Genomic DNA, 10,005 nt, shown 5'->3' with positions numbered 1-10,005 from the left:
TGGTGGACAATCTATTCACAGTATTTACTGAATGGATAACACATAGATGGTGGACAATCTAATCCCAGTATTTACTGAATGGATAACACATAGATGGTGGACAATATAATCCCAGTATTTACTGAATGGATAACACATAGATGGTGGACAATCTATTCCCAGTATTTAGTGAATGGATAACACATAGATGGAGGACAATCTATTCCCAGTATTTACTGAATGGATAACACATAGATGGTGGACAATCTATTCCCAGTATTTACTGAATGGATAACACATAGATGGAGGACAATCTGTTCCCAGTATTTAACTGAATGGATAACACATAGATGGTGGACAATCTAATCCCTGTATTTACTGAATGGATAACACATAGATGGTGGACAATCTATTCCCAGTATTTACTGAATGGATTACACATAGATGGTGGACAATCTAATCCCAGTATTTACTGAATGGATAACACATAGATGGTGGACAATCTAATCCCAGTATTTACTGAATGGATAACACATAGATGGTGGACAATCTATTCCCAGTATTTACTGAATGGATAACACATAGATGGTGGACAATCTATTCCCTGTATTTACTGAATGGATAACACATAGATGGAGGACAATCTATTCCCAGTATTTACTGAATGGATAACACATAGATGGTGGACAATCTATTCCCTGTATTTACTGAATGGATAACACATAGATGGTGGACAATCTAATCCCAGTATTTACTGAATGGATAACACATAGATGGTGGACAATCTAATCCCAGTATTTACTGAATGGATAACACATAGATGGTGGACAATCTATTCCCAGTATTTAGTGAATGGATAACACATATATGGAGGACAATCTATTCCCAGTATTTACTGAATGGATAACACATAGATGGTGGACAATCTATTCCCAGTATTTACTGAATGGATAACACATAGATGGAGGACAATCTGTTCCCAGTATTTAACTGAATGGATAACACATAGATGGTGGACAATCTAATCCCTGTATTTACTGAATGGATAACACATAGATGGTGGACAATCTACTCCCAGTATTTACTGAATGGATAACACATAGATGGTGGACAATCTATTCACAGTATTTACTGAATGGATAACACATAGATGGTGGACAATCTATTCCCTGTATTTACTGAATGGATAACACATAGATGGTGGACAATCTATTCCCTGTATTTACTGAATGGATAACACATAGATGGTGGACAATCTATTCCCTGTATTTACTGAATGGATAACACATAGATGGTGGACAATCTGTTCCCAGTATTTACTGAATGGATAACACATAGATGGTGGACAATCTATTCCCAGTATTTACTGAATGGATAACACATAGATGGTGGACAATCTATTCCCAGTATTTACTGAATGGATAACACATAGATGGTGGACAATCTATTCACAGTATTTACTGAATGGATAACACATAGATGGTGGACAATCTATTCCCAGTATTTACTGAATGGATAACACATAGATGGAGGACAATCTGTTCCCAGTATTTAACTGAATGGATAACACATAGATGGTGGACAATCTAATCCCTGTATTTACTGAATGGATAACACATAGATGGTGGACAATCTATTCCCAGTATTTACTGAATGGATAACACATAGATGGTGGACAATCTATTCACAGTATTTACTGAATGGATAACACATAGATGGTGGACAATCTAATCCCAGTATTTACTGAATGGATAACACATAGATGGTGGACAATCTAATCCCAGTATTTACTGAATGGATAACACATAGATGGTGGAAAATCTATTCCCAGTATTTAGTGAATGGATAACACATAGATGGAGGACAATCTATTCCCAGTATTTACTGAATGGATAACACATAGATGGTGGACAATCTATTCCCAGTATTTACTGAATGCATAACACATAGATGGTGGACAATCTAATCCCTGTATTTACTGAATGGATAACACATAGATGGAGGACAATCTATTCCCTGTATTTACTGAATGGATAACACATAGATGGAGGACAATCTATTCCCAGTATTTACTGAATGGATAACACATAGATGGTGGACAATCTATTCCCTGTATTTACTGAATGGATAACACATAGATGGTGGACAATCTAATCCCAGTATTTACTGAATGGATAACACATAGATGGTGGACAATCTAATCCCAGTATTTACTGAATGGATAACACATAGATGGTGGACAATCTATTCCCAGTATTTAGTGAATGGATAACACATAGATGGAGGACAATCTATTCCCAGTATTTACTGAATGGATAACACATAGATGGTGGACAATCTATTCCCAGTATTTACTGAATGGATAACACATAGATGGAGGACAATCTGTTCCCAGTATTTAACTGAATGGATAACACATAGATGGTGGACAATCTAATCCCTGTATTTACTGAATGGATAACACATAGATGGTGGACAATCTACTCCCAGTATTTACTGAATGGATAACACATAGATGGTGGACAATCTATTCACAGTATTTACTGAATGGATAACACATAGATGGTGGACAATCTATTCCCTGTATTTACTGAATGGATAACACATAGATGGTGGACAATCTATTCCCTGTATTTACTGAATGGATAACACATAGATGGTGGACAATCTATTCCCTGTATTTACTGAATGGATAACACATAGATGGTGGACAATCTGTTCCCAGTATTTACTGAATGGATAACACATAGATGGTGGACAATCTATTCCCAGTATTTACTGAATGGATAACACATAGATGGTGGACAATCTATTCCCAGTATTTACTGAATGGATAACACATAGATGGTGGACAATCTATTCACAGTATTTACTGAATGGATAACACATAGATGGTGGACAATCTATTCCCAGTATTTACTGAATGGATAACACATAGATGGAGGACAATCTGTTCCCAGTATTTAACTGAATGGATAACACATAGATGGTGGACAATCTAATCCCTGTATTTACTGAATGGATAACACATAGATGGTGGACAATCTATTCCCAGTATTTACTGAATGGATAACACATAGATGGTGGACAATCTATTCACAGTATTTACTGAATGGATAACACATAGATGGTGGACAATCTAATCCCAGTATTTACTGAATGGATAACACATAGATGGTGGACAATGTAATCCCAGTATTTACTGAATGGATAACACATAGATGGTGGAAAATCTATTCCCAGTATTTAGTGAATGGATAACACATAGATGGAGGACAATCTATTCCCAGTATTTACTGAATGGATAACACATAGATGGTGGACAATCTATTCCCAGTATTTACTGAATGGATAACACATAGATGGTGGACAATCTAATCCCTGTATTTACTGAATGGATAACACATAGATGGTGGACAATCTATTCCCAGTATTTACTGAATGGATAACACATAGATGGTGGACAATCTATTCCCTGTATTTACTGAATGGATAACACATAGATGGTGGACAATCTATTCCCAGTATTTACTGAATGGATAACACATAGATGGTGGACAATCTATTCCCAGTATTTACTGAATGGATAACACATAGATAGTGGACAATCTAATCCCAGTATTTACTGAATGGATAACACATAGATGGTGGACAATCTAATCCCAGTATTTACTGAATGGATAACACATAGATGGTGGACAATCTATTCCCAGTATTTACTGAATGGATAACACATAGATGGTGGACAATCTATTCCCTGTATTTACTGAATGGATAACACATAGATGGAGGACAATCTATTCCCAGTATTTACTGAATGGATAACACATAGATGGTGGACAATCTATTCCCAGTATTTACTGAATGGATAACACATAGATGGTGGACAATCTATTCCCAGTATTTACTGAATGGATAACACATAGATGGTGGACAATCTATTCCCTGTATTTACTGAATGGATAACACATAGATGGTGGACAATCTATTCCCAGTATTTACTGAATGGATAACACATAGATGGTGGACAATCTATTCCCAGTATTTACTGAATGGATAACACATAGATGGTGGACAATCTAATCCCTGTATCTACTGAATGGATAACACATAGATGGTGGACAATCTATTCCCAGTATTTACTGAATGGATAACACATAGATGGTGGACAATCTATTCCCTGTATTTACTGAATGGATAACACATAGATGGTGGACAATCTATTCCCAGTATTTACTGAATGGATAACACATAGATGGTGGACAATCTATTCCCAGTATTTACTGAATGGATAACACATAGATAGTGGACAATCTAATCCCAGTATTTACTGAATGGATAACACATAGATGGTGGACAATCTAATCCCAGTATTTACTGAATGGATAACACATAGATGGTGGACAATCTATTCCCAGTATTTACTGAATGGATAACACATAGATGGTGGACAATCTATTCCCTGTATTTACTGAATGGATAACACATAGATGGTGGACAATCTATTCCCAGTATTTACTGAATGGATAACACATAGATGGTGGACAATCTATTCCCAGTATTTACTGAATGGATAACACATAGATAGTGGACAATCTAATCCCAGTATTTACTGAATGGATAACACATAGATGGTGGACAATCTAATCCCAGTATTTACTGAATGGATAACACATAGATGGTGGACAATCTATTCCCAGTATTTACTGAATGGATAACACATAGATGGTGGACAATCTATTCCCTGTATTTACTGAATGGATAACACATAGATGGAGGACAATCTATTCCCAGTATTTACTGAATGGATAACACATAGATGGTGGACAATCTATTCCCTGTATTTACTGAATGGATAACACATAGATGGTGGACAATCTAATCCCAGTATTTACTGAATGGATAACACATAGATGGTGGACAATCTAATCCCAGTATTTACTGAATGGATAACACATAGATGGTGGACAATCTATTCCCAGTATTTAGTGAATGGATAACACATAGATGGAGGACAATCTATTCCCAGTATTTACTGAATGGATAACACATAGATGGTGGACAATCTATTCCCAGTATTTACTGAATGGATAACACATAGATGGAGGACAATCTGTTCCCAGTATTTAACTGAATGGATAACACATAGATGGTGGACAATCTAATCCCTGTATTTACTGAATGGATAACACATAGATGGTGGACAATCTATTCCCAGTATTTACTGAATGGATAACACATAGATGGTGGACAATCTATTCACAGTATTTACTGAATGGATAACACATAGATGGTGGACAATCTATTCCCTGTATTTACTGAATGGATAACACATAGATGGTGGACAATCTATTCCCTGTATTTACTGAATGGATAACACATAGATGGTGGACAATCTATTCCCTGTATTTACTGAATGGATAACACATAGATGGTGGACAATCTGTTCCCAGTATTTACTGAATGGATAACACATAGATGGTGGACAATCTATTCCCTGTATTTACTGAATGGATAACACATAGATGGTGGACAATCTATTCCCAGTATTTAGTGAATGGATAACACATAGATGGAGGACAATCTATTCCCAGTATTTACTGAATGGATAACACATAGATGGTGGACAATCTATTCCCAGTATTTACTGAATGGATAACACATAGATGGAGGACAATCTGTTCCCAGTATTTAACTGAATGGATAACACATAGATGGTGGACAATCTAATCCCTGTATTTACTGAATGGATAACACATAGATGGTGGACAATCTATTCCCAGTATTTACTGAATGGATAACACATAGATGGTGGACAATCTAATCCCAGTATTTACTGAATGGATAACACATTGATGGTGGACAATCTAATCCCAGTATTTACTGAATGGATAACACATAGATGGTGGACAATCTATTCCCAGTATTTAGTGAATGGATAACACATAGATGGAGGACAATCTATTCCCAGTATTTACTGAATGGATAACACATAGATGGTGGACAATCTATTCCCAGTATTTACTGAATGGATAACACATAGATGGAGGACAATCTGTTCCCAGTATTTAACTGAATGGATAACACATAGATGGTGGACAATCTAATCCCTGTATTTACTGAATGGATAACACATAGATGGTGGACAATCTATTCCCAGTATTTACTGAATGGATAACACATAGATGGTGGACAATCTATTCACAGTATTTACTGAATGGATAACACATAGATGGTGGACAATCTATTCCCTGTATTTACTGAATGGATAACACATAGATGGTGGACAATCTATTCCCTGTATTTACTGAATGGATAACACATATATGGTGGACAATCTATTCCCTGTATTTACTGAATGGATAACACATAGATGGTGGACAATCTGTTCCCAGTATTTACTGAATGGATAACACATAGATGGTGGACAATCTATTCCCTGTATTTACTGAATGGATAACACATAGATGGTGGACAATCTATTCCCAGTATTTAGTGAATGGATAACACATAGATGGAGGACAATCTATTCCCAGTATTTACTGAATGGATAACACATAGATGGTGGACAATCTATTCCCAGTATTTACTGAATGGATAACACATAGATGGAGGACAATCTGTTCCCAGTATTTAACTGAATGGATAACACATAGATGGTGGACAATCTAATCCCTGTATTTACTGAATGGATAACACATAGATGGTGGACAATCTATTCCCAGTATTTACTGAATGGATAACACATAGATGGTGGACAATCTATTCACAGTATTTACTGAATGGATAACACATAGATGGTGGACAATCTATTCCCTGTATTTACTGAATGGATAACACATAGATGGTGGACAATCTATTCCCTGTATTTACTGAATGGATAACACATAGATGGTGGACAATCTATTCCCTGTATTTACTGAATGGATAACACATAGATGGTGGACAATCTGTTCCCAGTATTTACTGAATGGATAACACATAGATGGTGGACAATCTATTCCCAGTATTTACTGAATGGATAACACATAGATGGTGGACAATCTATTCCCAGTATTTACTGAATGGATAACACATAGATGGTGGACAATCTATTCCCAGTATTTACTGAATGGATAACACATAGATGGTGGACAATCTATTCCCTGTATTTACTGAATGGATAACACATAGATGGTGGACAATCTATTCCCAGTATTTAGTGAATGGATAACACATAGATGGAGGACAATCTATTCCCAGTATTTACTGAATGGATAACACATAGATGGTGGACAATCTATTCCCAGTATTTACTGAATGGATAACACATAGATGGAGGACAATCTGTTCCCAGTATTTAACTGAATGGATAACACATAGATGGTGGACAATCTAATCCCTGTATTTACTGAATGGATAACACATAGATGGTGGACAATCTACTCCCAGTATTTACTGAATGGATAACACATAGATGGTGGACAATCTATTCACAGTATTTACTGAATGGATAACACATAGATGGTGGACAATCTATTCCCTGTATTTACTGAATGGATAACACATAGATGGTGGACAATCTATTCCCTGTATTTACTGAATGGATAACACATAGATGGTGGACAATCTATTCCCTGTATTTACTGAATGGATAACACATAGATGGTGGACAATCTGTTCCCAGTATTTACTGAATGGATAACACATAGATGGTGGACAATCTATTCCCAGTATTTACTGAATGGATAACACATAGATGGTGGACAATCTATTCCCAGTATTTACTGAATGGATAACACATAGATGGTGGACAATCTATTCACAGTATTTACTGAATGGATAACACATAGATGGTGGACAATCTATTCCCAGTATTTACTGAATGGATAACACATAGATGGAGGACAATCTGTTCCCAGTATTTAACTGAATGGATAACACATAGATGGTGGACAATCTAATCCCTGTATTTACTGAATGGATAACACATAGATGGTGGACAATCTATTCCCAGTATTTACTGAATGGATAACACATAGATGGTGGACAATCTATTCCCTGTATTTACTGAATGGATAACACATAGATGGTGGACAATCTATTCCCAGTATTTACTGAATGGATAACACATAGATGGTGGACAATCTATTCCCAGTATTTACTGAATGGATAACACATAGATAGTGGACAATCTAATCCCAGTATTTACTGAATGGATAACACATAGATGGTGGACAATCTAATCCCAGTATTTACTGAATGGATAACACATAGATGGTGGACAATCTATTCCCAGTATTTACTGAATGGATAACACATAGATGGTGGACAATCTATTCCCTGTATTTACTGAATGGATAACACATAGATGGAGGACAATCTGTTCCCAGTATTTAACTGAATGGATAACACATAGATGGTGGACAATCTAATCCCTGTATTTACTGAATGGATAACACATAGATGGTGGACAATCTACTCCCAGTATTTACTGAATGGATAACACATAGATGGTGGACAATCTATTCACAGTATTTACTGAATGGATAACACATAGATGGTGGACAATCTATTCCCTGTATTTACTGAATGGATAACACATAGATGGTGGACAATCTATTCCCTGTATTTACTGAATGGATAACACATAGATGGTGGACAATCTATTCCCTGTATTTACTGAATGGATAACACATAGATGGTGGACAATCTGTTCCCAGTATTTACTGAATGGATAACACATAGATGGTGGACAATCTATTCCCAGTATTTACTGAATGGATAACACATAGATGGTGGACAATCTATTCCCAGTATTTACTGAATGGATAACACATAGATGGTGGACAATCTATTCACAGTATTTACTGAATGGATAACACATAGATGGTGGACAATCTATTCCCAGTATTTACTGAATGGATAACACATAGATGGAGGACAATCTGTTCCCAGTATTTAACTGAATGGATAACACATAGATGGTGGACAATCTAATCCCTGTATTTACTGAATGGATAACACATAGATGGTGGACAATCTATTCACAGTATTTACTGAATGGATAACACATAGATGGTGGACAATCTATTCCCTGTATTTACTGAATGGATAACACATAGATGGTGGACAATCTATTCCCTGTATTTACTGAATGGATAACACATAGATGGTGGACAATCTATTCCCTGTATTTACTGAATGGATAACACATAGATGGTGGACAATCTGTTCCCAGTATTTACTGAATGGATAACACATAGATGGTGGACAATCTATTCCCAGTATTTACTGAATGGATAACACATAGATGGTGGACAATCTATTCCCAGTATTTACTGAATGGATAACACATAGATGGTGGACAATCTATTCACAGTATTTACTGAATGGATAACACATAGATGGTGGACAATCTATTCCCAGTATTTACTGAATGGATAACACATAGATGGAGGACAATCTGTTCCCAGTATTTAACTGAATGGATAACACATAGATGGTGGACAATCTAATCCCTGTATTTACTGAATGGATAACACATAGATGGTGGACAATCTATTCCCAGTATTTACTGAATGGATAACACATAGATGGTGGACAATCTATTCCCAGTATTTACTGAATGGATAACACATAGATAGTGGACAATCTAATCCCAGTATTTACTGAATGGATAACACATAGATGGTGGACAATCTAATCCCAGTATTTACTGAATGGATAACACATAGATGGTGGACAATCTATTCCCAGTATTTACTGAATGGATAACACATAGATGGTGGACAATCTATTCCCTGTATTTACTGAATGGATAACACATAGATGGAGGACAATCTATTCCCAGTATTTACTGAATGGATAACACATAGATGGTGGACAATCTATTCCCTGTATTTACTGAATGGATAACACATAGATGGTGGACAATCTAATCCCAGTATTTACTGAATGGATAACACATAGATGGTGGACAATCTATTCCCAGTATTTACTGAATGGATAACACATAGATGGAGGACAATCTGTTCCCAGTATTTA

Source organism: Coregonus lavaretus (genome assembly GCF_964263955.1).
Source record: "Coregonus lavaretus genome assembly, contig: HAP1_SCAFFOLD_485, whole genome shotgun sequence".
In the NCBI taxonomy this organism is placed as follows: Eukaryota; Metazoa; Chordata; class Actinopteri; order Salmoniformes; family Salmonidae; genus Coregonus; species Coregonus lavaretus.
Note: the sequence above shows the minus strand (reverse complement) of the source record.